This window comes from Gorilla gorilla, chromosome 9 (assembly GCF_029281585.2).
Source record: "Gorilla gorilla gorilla isolate KB3781 chromosome 9, NHGRI_mGorGor1-v2.1_pri, whole genome shotgun sequence".
In the NCBI taxonomy this organism is placed as follows: Eukaryota; Metazoa; Chordata; class Mammalia; order Primates; family Hominidae; genus Gorilla; species Gorilla gorilla.
Genome location: NC_073233.2, coordinates 24,582,018 through 24,599,868, shown reverse-complemented (window position 1 = coordinate 24,599,868; position 17,851 = coordinate 24,582,018). Strand labels below are relative to the sequence as shown.

Sequence of the window (17,851 nt, the reverse complement as noted above, 5' to 3'; positions counted from 1 at the left end):
AAGGTAAAAGCAATAGCTAGAATCTCTTATTAACAACACATTTTGACTTCAAGTTCAGACAAAGCTGTTGGTTACAAGTTCTGCTGAATTTTTGTCAAATTTAAGAAGTCTATAGGACAACACAAAACCATCCCTGGTAATATATTTGCAGTCTGGTCTTCAAAAGCTGTAAAAAGTGACAAAGAAATAAAAAAAAATTAAGTTGAAACCTTTAAAAATATTTATTTATTTATTTTTTGAGATGGAGTCTTGCTCTGTTGCCCAGGCTGGAGTGCAGTGGCATGATCTCGGCTCACTGCAAGCTCTGCCTCCTGGGTTCACGCCATTCTCCTGCCTCAGCCTCCCGAGTAGCTGGGACTACAGGCACCCACCACCACGCCCGGCTAAATTTTTGTATTTTTAGTGGAGACAGGGTTTCACCGTGTTAGCCAGGATGGTCTTGATCTCCTGACCTTGTGATCCGCCCGCCTCGGCCTCCCAAAGTTCTGGGATTACAGATGTGAGCCACCCCGCCCAGCCTAAAAATATTTATTAATAATTGTTTTTAAATGCCGCTTATTTGAGACAGCAGAAACCAAAGCATTTTCCTTAGAATTCTCACTTAGCTTATATTTCACAAAAGTGCTTCAGATTTCTACCACCTGTATGGAGTGTAAAGACAAAAGGAAGCCCAACAAAATCAAAGGCCCAGTGGTGTTTATTCCCAGGGTGAAGGCATAACCCCAGGCTAACCCACATGCCCTGTGCTGAGTAGCTGGACACACCTGTGAAGTGCACACATGAATGAGGGGATCAGGCACCAAGGTGCTTTTATTCATTCATTTCTCAAACTCAACTCCCTTCAAATCCTGACTCTATTTAATAGGCCGAAGGATGCTATTCATATTTATTTGGTGCCAAATTATTATTATTTTTAAATCCTTACATCTGCACCTTGAAAGTAAACTGCAATATCCAGCACAGCATTGTCAGACAGAGCTGCTGTATGGCTATTAAGTTCATTACTGCCTGGCTAATACTTAATATGCTTCATTCTTTATAGCTGGAAGAAGGATGTTCACTGTATTTAACCAGCCATACAGCATTTAGAGGTAAACAGCTTTTACTGACTATTTGCCCAGAAACTTTAAGTAAACTACCAAGTTGAGGCCCTGATTTTATTTTGGTCAGTATGTGCACATATTCACATGCAATTACCCAGAAAGAAGAAAAAGTGATTAACAAGAAACCTACCATCATGTCAGATGCTGGAAGTCAATCTTTAACTACATAATATTTACAGAAAGGGTTTTAAGATTCATAATCCACTTTTTCAGTCTGTCTCTTACATTTCATTAGTCAATTAGAAGTGGCACATGAGTCATTTTGCTTTATCTGAAAAAAATATTTTCACATTTTCCAATTCCTTTGACAAAGAAGTTTTCATCTGTTGAGGGATGAGAATGCTATTTGGCTATTACCTACTTTCAGAATTCAAACTACCCCTTGAAATGTCTTTATTTAGATCATATGCTCTCAAATTATCTTATTGTTTTACTGACACAAGGGTAAAACTGGGTTCCCAAAATGTCAAAACTCTAATAGAGTCTCTATTTCCAAGAGTAAAATAAAAGACAGCCAACACTGTGCGGTGAAAACTATCCTGAGCCCTTTTCCCCCCTCTGTAATATTTAGAAACTCAGGGTGGGGGGAAGCGGGATTGCATTAATAAACTTCTGAAACAAAATGTTATGGAAGTGTTTATTTTTTAAAAGGAGAGTTTTAAGAGAACAGGATGCTTGAATATGACCAACTCCTACTCAAGGGGAAAAATAACCACAGTCCTTTGCTGAGATGGCACCAATAATTCAAAGAAACCAAGCTAAACAGAATTTTATCTATACACAATTAATATGAAAACTTGTTGGAACACCTATTACAAAATTTAAGTCCCTTCATCTTTTGACAATGAAATAAGTGCAATTAACATAAGGATATTTTGGAAGGGTTGAAGGCCACAGTCAGAATCAAACAGAAAACTTTCAAACCCACAGAGCAAAACGAGAACTTTCATAGCTCCTTGATCTACCGTATCTGAATAGAAATAGTATAACGACTATCCAATAGGTGCTTAGTTTCAAAACTAATACAAGCAATTTATCAAGAAAAGCCTATACCTAATAAGCTGTTTTTCTTCTCTGTTCTGCCTCTTTGTCATATGCTTGAGCTTAATGAAGACTATCCTCCGCAGCTGCCCCTGGGGGCAGAGAAGCAAGCAATGGAGTAACAAAGGAAGCCTGAGGAGCCCCTGGCCCCTGAGGACCTTGTCTCTGGCCAGTCACAGCCGTTTATGTTTCAATGCAGAAGATTTCAAGACTGGTTTGAGAAAAAGAATCTTATCTTGGGGATTAGGTTCCCTGTCAAAGGCCATCAGATGGACAGCTATTTACCAGGCAATTAGCCTAAGTATCTTATGTAATGATAAAAAACAAAACAAAACACAAAAAAACCCTTATATTTTCCTATTGGAACCTTTTGTTCTATTTTGTTGATGCTTAAGGAAAACAGCTTTGCCCATAACTCTCTGTGGCCTGGAGTTATGACACCAACTTGTATTTGGCCAATTAAGGAAGAGGCCAAACTGCGTTCTTCTTAGAAGGTCTATTCAGTTGATAAGTGGCACTTAACTGATGTTTTTTTTCATATAACCTTTGCATTGATTATGCCCCAAAGAGATAAGGGACAGATGGTAATTCAGATGAGAACCTCTGAAAAGATTTATCAGTTTTCTGTCCCGTTCCAGCCAGATTTTTTGGAAAACCTTGGGGAAAGACTGAAATTCCCCACAAATCTGAGACTGTATGCGAGTTTTTACAACATTACTTGGAAAAAACAAGAATCCCAACATGGCACCCAATAGACCTCCACCGATAAAATCATTGACCAAATGAGCACTGTGAGTCGTCGCGGTAGGCAGATGCTCCTTAATGTGACCTCGAAGGCCGAAGAAAAAAAGACATTGCTGAGTCCATTCTGGAAAAGAATGGGCACCAACCCTCGATAATACTCTCCAATTCCATGACATTTCAGTGCCTTGAAAGCCTGATAAGTGTTGGCAAATTTGTCATGGTGCTTGTGGTCTTGAAGCAATGTCTGAAGTGAAAATTGCTTCCGTTGTCCCTGCAAGCACTGCTGCCACGCCACAGGTTGCAAACTCTGGAGCACTGACATGCTTGTGGAGAAGGCAGGATAAATCCTCATACAGACCAAACGTAAGTGCAAGTGTAGTTGTCTTCTGCATCAATCGGGGAAAGATTCCACGATACAAGTTTCGAAATCCATCCCTTCTCAACTGAAGTATTGCATCCCCCGTTTTGATGCCATACAGCTGTTGTCGAAAGAGGAACTTCTGAATGGGAAATGTGATTGCGACGTTGTTGAAGGCTGCACAGCAGCCACACAAGTAATGCTTCATTTCACTAAATTTGTAATGTGAGGTGACATATCTTGTTTCGAAGATGTTAGTATTGGTGGTCTCTTTCCATGAGCTTCTGAATCCATCATGTTGCTTAAGTTCTTTCTTTTTCATGAAGGACTTTTTCTTTTTTTTTTTTAAACCTGTAACACCATCCAAGCCTGGAGTTTAACAGAATGATAGCTTTTTGATAATATTCCCAATTTCTTCCATTGTTATTTTTCTGTTAGGTTCTCTCTTCTGGAGTCAATTTTGATAACCGGATTTCCGTTCTCCAGGCGTCCATTTCCCCAGTCTGTGAAAAGCGGGGCGGGGGTTGGACAAGATCACTAAGCCCTGTTCCGTCTTTGACACTCCACAGTCAGCGGTCCCGAGGTGAGGAGGCCAGAAATCCCAGTCTCCCGGGAGGCAGGGGCCCTTGCGCGGTGCCAGCTCTGCTCTCTCCGGAGCTCAGGCAGAGCCAGGCTCCTACCCGCCCCTGCGGTTCCTGCGCACCAGGGAGGTGCGTCCCCAGCCCGGGGCGCGACCGAATGAAGGCACAACCTCCTTCGCGGGAAAGGTCGCTCAGCAGCCGGACAAACACCCACCGCGGGAGAAAGAGCCGGGAACCGAAGAGACTCCACTGATTCCGCGCGCGCCGCCTGGGCGGGGCCCGCAGCGGCCAGGCTGGGGCAGCCGCCTCGCACAGAGGACTGGGGTGAGACTCCAGGGCGGCCCGCTGCCCCGACTGGCCCTTAGGCGCGTTTCACCTCTCTCCAACCATATGCGAGGGGAGCCCGGTCCTTCCCCACGCCCGCGCCGCGCTCACCCATCCTAGTTAGGGTTTTCTAGAAGGACAGTACTAATAAGATAGATGTATACATAAAGGGGAGTTTCTTAAGATGATTGACTCACACTATCACAAAGTGAGGTCTCACAACAGGCCCGTCGCAAAATGAGGAGCAAAGAAGCCATTCTGAGTCCCAAATCCTCAAAAGTAGGGAAGCCAACAGTGTAGCCTTCAGTCTGTGGTGGAAGGTCCAAGAGTCTCAGAGCTGAAGAACATGGAGCCTGATGTTCGAGGGCAGGAAGCATCCAGCACGGTAGAAAGATGCAGGCCAGAAGACTAAGTCAGTCTAGTCCTTCCATGTTCCTCTGCCTGCTTTTATTCTGGCCATGCTGGCAGCCCATTAGATTGTGCCCACCCAGATTGAGGGTGGGTGTGCCTTTCCCAGTCCACTGACTCAAAAGTTAATCTCCTTTGGCAACACCCTCACAGACACACCCAGGATCAATACTTTGCATCCTTCAATCCAATCAAGTTGACACTCAGTGGTAACCATCACACAGTCCTTATGGCCTTGACTGCCTTTCATATTTACTTAAAGAAACAGAGCAGTGTAGGTGGCAAGATTTGCAGGAACTCAAGTTCCACCCATTGGGCCTGTGATTCCTCTGTGGCTGGTCCCGGTTTAAAATCTCTCTGTGGGTGAGCATCATCTGAGTTTGGTCTGGTTTTCCTTTCTGCTCTAACAGGACGGTACTGAGTTCAATGGCTCATAATTGCTGTATTCTCCCTCCCCCAGCACCCGATACTCCACAAACCATGCAGCTGCTGCTGGGCTGTGGGGGAGAGGGGTGTCAGCAATTCAAGACTGTTTTTTCTACCTCTTCAGAGCCTTTCAGTGATACCAAGTTAATACCAGGCACTATGAGGGCTCACCTGATTTACGGTTCTTAAGAAGGTTTTGTGTGTGTGTGTGTATGTGTGTGTGTAGATGGTTGTTAAATTGGTGTCCTTGTGGGGGGAATGATGGGTGGAGCCTTCTATTCTGCCATTTTGCCCTGCCTCCCCTTTTTCATTTTTTGAAATAATTTGAGAAGAATTGGTGTTAGTTCTTCATTGTAAGTTTGGTAGAATTCGGCAGTGAAACCATTCAGCCTTGGGGCTTTTCTTTGTTGAGAGACTTTTTATCACTCATTTAATCTTGTTACTCATTATTGGCCTGTTGAGGTTTTTTATTTCTTCCTGATTCAACCTTGGTAGGTTGTATGTGTTTAGAAAATTATCCATTTCCTCTAGGCTTTCCAGTTTGTCAGTGTGCAGTTGTTCATAATAGTCTGATAATCTTTTTATTTAGATGTTATCAGTTGTAATATCTCTTTTTCATTTCTGATTTTATTTGGGACCTCTCTTTGTTTGGTTGGTATAGCTAGTAGTTTATTGATTTTATCTTTTTTTTTCTTTTTGAGACAAAGTTTTATTTCTGTCACCCAGGCTGGAGTCAGTGGTGCGATCTTGGCTCACTACAACCTCCACCTCCCGGGCTCAAGAGATCCTCCCACCTCAGCCTCCAAAGTAGCTGGGGCTACAGGCATGCACCACTGTGCCTGGCTAATTTGTGCATTTTTTTTTTTTTTGTAGAGACAGGGTTTCACTATGTTGCCCAGGCTGGTCTTGAACTCCTGAGGTCGTGATCCACCCACCTCAGCCTCCTGAAGTGCTGGGATTACGAGTGTGAGCCACCTTGCCCAGACTGAGTTTATCTTTCCAAAAAACCACTTTTTGTTTCATTGAACCTTTGTATATATTTTTTGTTTCTATTTTGTTTACTTCTGCTCTTATCTTTCTTCTTTCTACTAATTTTGGGCTTTGTTTGTTCTCACTTTTTTAGTTACTTGAGGTGTATCATTAGATTGTTTGTTGGAAATCTCTCAATTTTTTTGATGTAGATGTTTATTGCTATGGACTTTCCTCTTAGCATTACTTTTCCTGTATCCCATAGGTTTTGGTATGTTGTGTCTTGATTTTCTTTTGCTTCAAGATTATTAAAAGTTTCCTTCTTAATTACTTCATTGACTCAAAGGTTGTTGAGGATCATGTTGTTGATTTCCATGTTTGTCTAATTTTCAAATAATAAGAATTATTGATTTCTAGTTTTATTCCATTGTGGTCTGAGAAGATACTTGATATAATTTAGACTTTAAAAAAATTTGTTGAGACTTGTTTTGTGGCCTGTCATATGGTCTATCCCAAGGAATGTTCCATGTACTGATGAGAAGAATGTGTAGTCTGTAGCTGTCATATGAAAAGTTCTATAAATTTGGTCTAAAGTGCAGTTTAAATCTAATATTTCTTAGTTTATTTTCTGTCTAGATGATCTATCTAATAATTAGAGAGTGGGGTGTTGAAGTCCCCAACTTTTCTTGTATTGTAGTCTACCTTTCCCATTGGAGATAATAATATTTGCTTTATATATCCATATACTCCAGTGTTGGGTGCATACATATTTAGAGTTATTTTATCTTCTTGCTGAGTTGATCCTTTTATCATTATATAATAACCTTCTTTGTCTCATTTTACTATTTTTGACTTAAAGTCTGTTATCTAATAGTACAGCTACTCCTGCTTGCTTTGGTTTCCATTTATGTGAAATATTTTTTCCCACCCCTTTATTTTTAGTCTGTGTCTTTATAGGTAAAGTGGGTTCCTTGCAGGTGGTGGTATATGGTTTGGTCATTTTTTTATTTTTTATTTTTTATTTTATTTTATTTTATTTTTTGAGACGGAGTCTTGCTGTGTCCCCCAGGCTGGAGTGCAGCAGCGCAATCTCGTCTCACTGCAAGCTCCTCCTTCTGGGTTCATGCCATTCTCATGCCTCAGCCTCCTGAGTAGCTGGGACTACAGGCGCCCACCACCACGCCTGGCTAATTTTTTGTATTTTTAGCAGAGACGGGGTTTCACCATGTTAGCCAGGATGGTCTCGATCTCCTGATCTCGTGATCCGCCGGCCTTGGCCTCCTTCCTTTCCCTTCCCTTCCCTTTTTTTTTTTTTTTTTTTTAACTTTGTTCTGTTTAAAAAAGTCTGACTGGGTTATTTTGAAAGACTTGTCTTCACATTCTACAATTCTTTCTTCTGCTTGATATAGTCTATTGTTGAAGCTCTTGATTATTTTAAAATTTCATTTATTGAAATTAATCATTTTCAGGATTTCTGTTTGATTCCTTTTTAATGATATCTATCTCTTGTAAATTTCTCATTCATATCCTGAATTATTTTTCTAATTCTTTTGTATTATTTATCTGGGTTCTTGTGTAGCTCACTGAGCTCGTTTTAAACAATTGTTTTGAATTCTTTTCCAGGCATTTCATAAGTTCCTTTTTCATTGGAATCTATTGCTGGATAATTATTGTGTTCCTTTGGAGGTGTCGTATATCCTTGCTTGTTCATGTTTCTTTTGTCCTTTCATTAATATCTGTGCATCTGGTGTAAGAGTAGTTTTTAAAATTTTTTGGATTGGCATTTGTAGGGCAAGACTTTTTCCTGTAGATTTATCTATTGTATTGGTTGCGTAAAACACTTTAGGTTTGATTATGGGTACGTGCAGTAGTGTTGTCCCCATATAATTTCTTTGCCTATGAATACTGTCAATATTGTCTGTGATTCCTTCAGTGACTTAGGCTGCAGTTGTTAATGGAGGATGTGATGAGGTTTTTCTGGGATAGGATGCCAGGTAGGCCAGTCCACAGGCCCCAGTGGTGGCAGCAGGCAGAGCATGCCTGTTCTTGGGCCCCTGGGTGGCATACACAGGCACTAGTGTTAGAGGGTCTTGGCAGGATGATTCTTGGGCTTCCAGTCAGCTTTCTTGGGTGCCAGTGATGACAGCACTTGGTCAGATAGGTGGGCAAGTCCTTGGTCTCTGAGCAGAGCGTGTGGTCATAAGTGATGATGATAGGCAGGGTGGGACAACCCTCAGGCTCCTAGGTGGCAAACACTGATGTTAGCAGTGGGTGTGACAGGCTGGTCAGGCCAGTTTCCAGCTTCTCAGGTGGGTGTGGGTGAGTGCCAGTGGTGGCAGACTGGCAGGCCCGTCTTCAGGCCCCCAGGAGGACAGTATAGATATCAGTGGTAGTAGATTAGGTGGGGCACCACTCAGGCCTTAGGGTGGTGTGCTTGGGCACTGAGGTGGGCCATGCCAGGTGGGGCAGGCCTGTCCTCAGGCTCCCCTTTATGGTGTCCACAGGCATAGGTTGTGGTAGGCTAGGTGGGGCAATCTCCAGGCTTCTGGATGGTGTGCTAGGGTGCTGGTGGTGGCAGGCATTCTGGAGTTGTCATTAGATCCTTTGGTGGTATACACGTGTGCCTTGGACAACTGATGGGTGGAACAATCCCAAGGCCCCCAGGCAGGGGGCTTGGGCCATGAGTGGCAGTGGCAAGCTGAGCAGGTCTGTCCATAGGCCCTTCAGTGGCACACACAGGTGCAGGCTGCAGTGGGAGAGGTGAGGCTATCCTCAAGTTCTCGGTGGTGTGCTTGATTGGCAGTGGCAGTGGTGGCAGTGGGTGGGAAAAGCCTGTCTTCTCAGGGCATGGGCAAGTGCATGGCGGCCCTGCTGCTGGGGAGAGGTAGAGTTGTTGACAGTGGCAGCCACCCCAGACAGGTGGCTCTCAGGATATGGGGAGTGCACACTTCATCCTAGTGGCAGTGGCTGGCAGGGAGAGCTTATTCTCAGAGTGCATGCAAGTGCATGGTAGTCCAGCTGCGGGTGGGAGCAGAGATGCCATCAGTAGCAGTGGCATGAGGCAGGTGGGATTCAGGCTCTAGGAAAAATGTGATTTGACTCCCTTTATCCTGGGGGCAGTTTCCTTTGAGTGCAGCACCACCGTTTCCCCAGGGTGCAGGAGAGCATGTGGGCTAGAGTGCTGAAAACCCTGCAAGTCTGTTGCGTTTAACTGTGGCACTCCAGGTGAACATGGGGAGATGTTGGTGGGGCTCTGGGCAATATAGTGATGCAGGAGCTGTTGGATTCCAGGGCAGGATGTAGTCTTATGGGTTCTGGGCTCTCAAAATGGTACCATGCTGCAGCTGTCTGGGTCTCCAGGAAATGTGTGGGACCTCGCATGAGCTCCCTTTCTGGAGCAATGTTGTAGTACAGACTCCAGGGGGCTCTCTATACCAGTCTCAGGGCCCATGGCAGTTGAGGGGCTCTCCGGTGGCTAAGATTGCAGGAGTTAATGATGGGAATGTGAAACTGCTGGAGATCTCTCTCTTACCCTTTCCCCACACTGGGGAGCTGCTCAGGGCTTCCAGCTGATCCCCGTTGGGCTTTCCCACTCGCCTCGCCGTCTTTTCATGCCTCAAGTGTTTTCTGTCACTTTTTTGCTGAATTCCAGCATTCTTTCTTAGACGCTCTGTTTGAAGTGTGATAATCCAGTCGCTATTTTGATTCTTCTCTGTGGAGGAGGCTAGTGTCCAGTGCTTCTAGTAAGCCATCTCAAAGCCCCTCCCTATAGTTTTATTTTAAATTTATCAATATTAACAAGTAGATCAGTTGACTTCCCTTCTAAAAGGTGAAGAGTTAACCACATGTAAGTATCCTTCTTCTTCTTCCTTCCACTTCATGAAAATTGTTATTTATTTATTTTCATTTGGTATATATACTCACAATGGTATCTCTTATGAATTATCTTCTTGTGCCACATGCAACAGTTAAATAAAGCTACTTGTCATTTTAAAAATGCCATTTGAATTACAAATTATTTAAAATATTTAGAAAAGTTTTTTAATAGATTCATTCAGAAAATATTTATTAAGGATTGTGTAATGGACTGAATTGTGTCACTGCAATGTTCATATATTGAAGTTCTCACCCCTAGTATGTCAGAAGACGACGGTATTTGGAGACAAAGTCTTTACAGAGTGAATGAAGTTAAAATGAGCATGTTAGGGTGAGCCTTGATTGAATATGACTGATGTCCTTATAAGAAGAGGAGGTTAGGACACAGACACATAGAAGATCATGTGAAGAGGGGAGAAGAAGTTCCCATAAATAAGCCAAGGAAAGAGGCCTCAGAAGAAGCCACTATGAGATATCATTATACACCTCTTAGAATGGCTAAAAAAAGTTCATAGTTTCGAATGTTGGCAGAGGTTTGGAGAAACTCGATTTTTCATACATTGTCAGTAAGAAAGTAAAATAGTATAACTACTTTGGGAAACTGTTTCATATTTACCTAAAATGTATCTATATACACCATTCTTAACTAACAATCCATACTGGGCATTTATCCTAGAGAATGGAACTATGTTCACTTAAGAAATTTGCACACAAATGTTTATAGTAGTGATATGGTTTGGCTGTGCCCTCACCCAAATCTCATCTTGAATTATAACTCCCACAATTCCCACATATCATGGCAGGAACCTGGTGGGAGGTGATTGAATTTTGGGGTGGGTCTTTCCCATGCTGTTCTTGTGATAGTGAATAAGCCTCATGAGATCTGATGGCTTTGAAAAATGGGAGTTTGCCTGCACAAGTTCTCTCTTTGCCTGCTGCCATCCACGTAAGATGTGACTTGCTCCTCCTTGCCTTCTGCCATGATCATGAAGCCTCCCCAGCCACGTGGAGCTGTGAATCCAATTACACCTCTTCCTTCTGCAAGTTACCCAGTCTCGGGCATGTCTTTATCAGCAGCATGAAAATGGACTAATACAGTAAATTGGTACCAGCAAAGTGGGGTGTTGCTGAAAAGATACCTGAAAATGTGGAAGCAACTTTGGAACTGGGTTACAGGCAGAGGTTGGAACAGTTTGGAGGGCTCAGAAGAAGACAGGAAAATGTGGAAAAGTTTGGAATTTCCTAGAGACTTGTTGAATGGCTTTGACCAAAAGCCTGATAACAATATGGACAATAAGATCCAGGCTGAGATGGTCACAGATGGAGATGAGGAACTTGTTGGAAACTGGAGCGAAGGTGACTCTTGTTATGTTTTAGCAAAGAGACTGGTGGCATTTTGCCCCTGCCCTAGAGACTTGTGAAACTTTGAACTTGAGAGAGATGATTTAGCATATCTGGAAGAAGAAATTTCTAAGCAGCAAAGCATTCAAGAGGTGACTTGGGTGCTTTTAAAAGCATTCAGTTTTATAAGGGAAACAGAGCATAAAAGTTTGGAAAATTTGCAGCCTGACAATGTGATGGAAAAGAAAAACCCATTTTCTGAGAAAAAATTCAAGCCAGTTGCAGAAATTTGCATAAGTAACAAGGAGCCGAATGTTAATCCTCAAGACAATGAAGAAAGTGTCTCCAGGGCATGTCAGAGGTCTTCACAGCAGCCCTTCCCATCACAGGCCCAGAGGCCTAGGAGAAAATAGTTTTGTGGGCTGGGCCCAGGGTCCCTGTGCTGGCTGTGTGTACCCTAGGGACATGGTGCCTTAGGTACCAGCCACTCCAGCCATGGCTGAAAGGAGCCAACATAGAGCTTGAGCCATGGCTTCAGAGGGTGCAAGCCTCAAGCCTTGGCAGCTTCCACATGGTGTTGAGCCTGCTAGTGCACAGTAGTCAAGAATTGGTGTTTGGGAACCTCCTCCTAGATTTCAGGGGATGTGTGATAATGCCTGGATGTCCAGGCAGAATTTTGCTGTAGGGGTGGGGCTGTCATGGAGAACCTCTGCTGGAGCAGTGCAGAAGGGAAATGTGGGTCAGAGCCCCGACACAGAGTACCTATTGGGGCACTGCCTAGTGGAGCTGTGAGAAGCGGGACACCGTCCTCCAGGCCCCAGAATGGTAGATCCACTGACAGTTTGCACCATGTGTCTGGAAAAGCTGCAGACACTCAACGCCAGTCCGTGAAAGCAGCTGGGAGGGAGGCTGTACCCTGCAAGGCCACAGGGGCAGAGCTGCCAAGACCGTGGGAACCCACCTCTTGCATCAGTGTGACCTGGATTTGAGACATGGAGTCAAAGGAGATCATTTTGGAGTGTTAAGATTTGACTGCCCTGCTGGATTTCAGACTTGCATGGGGCCTGTAGCCCCTTTGTTTTGGCCAATTCCTCACATCTGAAATGGCTGTATTTACCCAGTGCCTGTACCCCCATTGTATCTAGTAAGTAACTAACTTGCTTTTGATTTTACAGGCTCATAGGTGAAAGGGACTTGCCTTGTCTCAGATGAGACATTGGACTGTGGACTTTTGAGTTAATGCTGAAATGAGTTAAGTCTTTTGGGGACTGTTGGGAAGGCATGATTGGTTTTGAAATGTGAGGACATGAGATTTGGGAGGGGCCAGGGGTGGAATGATATGGGTTGGCTGTGTCCCTACCCAAATCTCATCTTGAATTGTAACTCCCACAATTCCCACATATCATAGGAGGAACCCTGTGGGAGGTGATTGAATTTTGGGGCTGGTCTTTCCTGTGCTTTTCTTGTGATAGTGAATAAGTCTTTATGAGATCTGATGGCTTTAAAAAAATGGGAGTTTGCCTGCACAAGTTCTCTTTTTGCCTGCGGCCATTCACATAAAATGTGACTTGCTCCTCCTTGCCTTCTGCCATGATCATGAGGCCTCCCCAGCCATGTGGAACTGTGAGTCCAATTATACCTTTTCCTTTTGTAAATTGCCCAGTCTCAGGTATGCCTTTATCAGCAGTATGAAAACAGACTAATACAAACAGCTTTATTTATAATAGCCAAAGTGGAAACAATCCAAATGTCTTTCCACTTATGAATAGTGAAAGAAACTTTAATACACCTAGAGAATAGAATTTTACTTAACAATTTAAGAAAATCAACGGCCGGGCGCGGTGGCTCACACCTGTAATCCTAGCACTTTGGGAGGCCGAGGTGGGCAGATCACGAGGTTAGGAGATTGAGACCATCCTGGCTAACATGGTGAAACCTCGTCTCTACTAAAAATACAAAAAATTAGCCAGGCGTGGTAGCGGGCGCCTGTAGTCCCAGCTACTCGGGAGGCTGAGGCAGGAGAATGGCGTGAACCTGGGAGGCGGAGCTTGCAGTGAGCTGAGACCACGCCACTGCATTCCAGCCTGGGTGACAGAGAGAGACTCTGTCTCCAAAAAAAAAAAAAAAAAAGAGAAAATCAACAACTAATTACTTACTGCAACAACTTGGGTAGATCTTGAGAACCTTATGCTTAGTGAAGAAAGTCAAACTCAAAAAGGTTATACACTACGTGATTCCATTTTATAACATTTTTGAAATGACAAAATTATAGAGATAAAGAGCAAGTAAGTGGTTGCCAGGGATTTGGGAAGGGGGATGGGTGGGGGTGTGACTATAATGTGTAACCTAAGAGAGTTCTTTTGTGGTGAAGTAACAGTCCTATATTTTGAATGTGGTGGTAGTTACGTCAATCTATACATGTGATAAAATGTCATAGAATGATTCACAAAGGGAAATCTGCAACCAAAAAAAAAAAAAAAATGAGTGTATAAAAACTAGTGAAATCTGAATGGTTAGCTATGGTATAGATAATTTTATTGCACCAGTGTCAATTGCCTGATAATATACTATATTTATGCAGTCTATCATCATTGGTGTAGGCTAGGTATAGGGTACACAGGAACTCTTTGTACTAGTTTTGAAACTTCTGGTTAACCTGTAATTAATTCAGAATGAAAAGTTAAGAAACAATGGAAAGAGCAGTTGGTTGGGTTGACTACCTACTACCTTTGTGGATAATTGAAGTCACCAAGAATGAGGGTGATGTCGATGAGGGGTATGTTAATGAGAAGTTTGTAAACTAAGACACACGGGCCATAAGATCATATAATAAGCATCATACACACATCTGTAAAATGAAGCATTAAATTTTGTCATATTTTCTTCCAGTTGGTCTTTAAAATAAATAAATACAATTTTAGAGATATATCTAGAGGCTCAAACCTGCATCTCTCCTCTCACTGATCTCTTCAGAGCTTCTGAAATTGATATTCATTATTCTCTCATATGTATAGCTGGATGTTGAAACAGAAGTTTTAATTGAAATATCAAGACACTAGGCTGGGTGGGGTGACTCACACCTGTAATCCTAGCACTTTGGGAGGCCAAGGCGGGCAGATCACTTGAGGTCAGGAGTTCAAGACCAGCCTGGCCAACATGGAAACCATGTCTCTACTAAAAAAAAAAAAAAAAAAAAAAAAGACATTGTAGATACCACATTTCAAAAGAGGTGCAAGGTGAAATGCAGAATTTAAATGTGAAGTTTTTGGATAACCAATTACCAACTCTCACTCCATCATCCGTATCAAGCCTATAAAAAAGTTTAGAGTTGGATTTTTATGTGAGGAATAAAATGTTGAACTTAATTTAAAGATGAACTATCTTCCCTAATTCCACTTTGGGTCTTTTGCAGGCAAAAATGCTGCACCAGAGAAGAGGGTGCTTTCCACTGCTTCTCTCTTTCCCCCTACTCCCACACTTCTCTTTGTTCTATCTCCCTGTTGTTTTTACCAATGTTTTCTGACCCTGAAGGATTTGACATATTCCGGGGAGGAATGTTGGGAGGGTAAGACATTGCCTTTTGGCTTCTCCTGCTAGGCTGACCTGGCTGGCCTGCACAAGACTTGGCCATATTAAACAGTTCATTCCAACTAATTTCACAAAAGGATTGCCAACCCCTATCACTTCAAGGCCACTACAGACACTGGTCATTGTTTAAAGCACTCCAGCCTTATAAGCCTTCTTTTTTAAAAATTAAATTAAATTTTTTTTAAAGACAAGGTCTTGCTCTGTTGCCTAGGCTGGAGTGTAGTTGTGCAATCCTGGCTCACTGCAGCCTTGACCTTCTGCACTGAAGCGATCCTCCCACCCCAGCCTCTCAAGTAGCTGTGACTACAGGCATGTGCCACTGTGCCTGACTAATTTTTAATTTTTTGTGGAGATGGTGTCTTGCTGTGTTGCCCAGCTAGTCTTGAACTCCAAGCCTCAAACTCCTGGACTCAAGAGATTCTCTTGCCTCGGTCACCCAAAGTTCCGAGACTACAGGCATGAGTCACTGTGCCTGGCCTTTAGAGTCCTCTTAAGAGGGATCTTGCAACTATGACAAGTCCATTTTCATGCTGCTCATAAAGACATACCCAAGATGGGGGCAATTTACAAAAGAAAAAGGCTTAATTGGACTTACAGTTCCACGTGGCTGGGGAAGCCTCACAGTCATGGCAGAAGGCAAGGAGGAGCAAGTCACGTCTTACATGGATGGCAGCGGGCAAAGAGAGAGAACTTGTACAGGGGAGCTCCTCTTTTTAAAACCATCAAATCTCGTGAGACTTACTCACTATCATGAGAACAGCATGGGAAAGACTTGCCCCCATGATTCAATTACCTCCCACTGGGTCCCTCCCACAACACATGATAATTCAAGATGAGATTTGGGTGGGAACATAGCCAAACTGTATCAATGACAAAATACTTGGGGTGGCACAAGGAAAGAAACTCATTTACATACAGATCACCATTCCCTAAATTACTTCTATGCTTTTATTAACAATGCTACTATGAATTCCCTCCTTTCCCATTTCCAGAAAAAAAAAAGAATTTATTGGTTAAGTTGAGAAAGATGGAGATGTTCTTAGTTTAGACTGCTTTTTCTAAGAAAAAAAAAAAAACATGAAAAACAAGGCTAAAATTAATCTACCCAAAGTCATTGAGGAATCACTAAGACACTTCAGAGGCATGAGGCTGATTGAAGAGTAACTGTCAATGCTGGCAGGGTAGTGTTGCTCTCAAAGTCCTGTCTGACTGACAGGGCAGAGGTTCTTCCTCACTGCTCCAATCTGCTTCCCGACATCTCCAGGGTTTCCTGAGGAAGCCGCCCTCCACCTCCATCCACCTCAGGTGTGTCCTGCAGAGCCTTCTGGAGAACCAGCTTCAGGTTCTGCCAATTTTGACGCTGCCTAAAGGAGCCCATGAAGAAGTAAATGATGGGGTTGGCACTGCTGTTAAGAGAGGACAGGACATCTGAAACTGGTTGCAAATGACAAAGGAAGATATCAAAATCCATGAGGATCCAGAATAATAGGAACCATTTAATGCCTAAGGGCAGGCTGCAAATAAGGAAGAGCAGCACTGTGAGCAGGATGGTCACACAGCCTGGTCAGCAGGATGTGCAGGGAGCCACAGAGGATCCTGACCAGCAGGACCAGGCTGGACTCACAGAGAACCACAAAAAAAATTAAAAAATAAAAAAACCAGCCACACTGCAGTGATGAAATCAAATGTCCAACACCAACCATAGTCACCATCACTAACTAAGAAGCCACAAAACTTCCCTTCCAGGGTGCTCAGCAGCAGGGACAGGGCCCAGAGCAGGGCACACATGACAGTTGACAGGTTTCTTCGGCAGCAGCAGCAGTACCAGATAGGCCACAGGATGGACAAGCAGCACTTGGTACTGATGGCACTCAGCATGCTCAGGCCTACAAGGTAGGCAAAGGTCATCACGCTGGTGAAGAAATTCAGAGTGTCCAAGTCACAAGTTAGAAGAGGAGTCTCATTTGTTTTTATTTACTGGTGTGAGCTCTGTCCTTCAGGCTGGAATGATTGGATCCATGCTCAGAACCCTCCACTGTGCCCCTGGAAGGTTAGTGGGAACACAAACAAGATTTAAACACCATCTGTATGATCTCTGATTTGTAGGACCACTCTGCAATGTGTGAATTACTGTCCCCATTTTACAGAGAAGGGAGACTGGCTTATAGAGAGTAAATAACAAATCAAAAGGTAGAGATCCCTTGAAGCTAGATTCAAACCCAGTTCTCGCTGGTTCTAAAGCCTGGGCTCTATTGCAACGAGGTCCTCTGCTGACATGGGACTATTCTATGCTGGAAATACCTTCACTCAACTGGCTAGGGCTATGGACCCAAGCATTACTCTCTCCTGGGCCAAAAATTTTCCCTCAGGTGCAGGAATTCAGAAAGACAAAGAGATGGCTGTGACACCCCCATGACTAGGAGTGGTCTGTCCATGGAGGAGAAAGAAGACCATGATTTAAGGGACATGAGAGCAATGTAACATTTTGCTAGGAGAGATGTAAGAATGGCTGGGCCTTGTGGGTTAGAAATGGCTCCGTGTGTCAGTCATTGAAGTCAGAAGCACCTTTTATAACCCCAGTGCCTAGCTCCTTGTTCAGCACACTGTGTTCTCCACAAATATTTATTCAATGAGTGCATGCGTGAATGAGGAGCCTAATGGTAGTAGCAGATTTGGTGGTTAAACGGGAAATAAAAATGAAAGCACAATTAAAAGCATTAGAACACGCATGTATAATGAGATGAAGAAAATTTCATTTATTCAGAATTCTTTTTCTGGACAGCTCTGTGTGTGTTAGAGTAATTACTGATGTGTGCCCAAATAGCTGAAGTTGACCACTGATGTGCCTTTGATATGAGAACTCAGTGTGGCTTTGCTGAACATCTGGAAGCATTTTGGTACACAATGTTGGAGTAGGAAGTGGATTTGAGCTGAATTGCTCAGCAATATAGTGGATGAAGGAGTGAGTGTGAGGTCTGAGTGCCACTGAAGGAGGAAATTGAAGTGTGGGAATAGGGACGGAGGACTACTAAGTGGTGTGCTGGGTGTGCACAACATAAACCTACTTCACTCTTTCCCAGGAGATCTTTAGA

General features: G+C 43.3%; 2 pseudogenes; both read right to left on the bottom strand.

Moving 5' to 3' along the window:
* Positions 1-2,679: 2,679 nt before the first annotated feature.
* LOC109028702 (mitochondrial nicotinamide adenine dinucleotide transporter SLC25A51-like) lies at positions 2,680-3,603 on the bottom strand (annotated as a pseudogene).
* A 12,339-nt stretch (positions 3,604-15,942) lies between these two features.
* LOC101136916 (mas-related G-protein coupled receptor member X3-like) lies at positions 15,943-16,798 on the bottom strand (annotated as a pseudogene).
* Between the last annotated feature and the right edge of the window lie 1,053 nt (positions 16,799-17,851).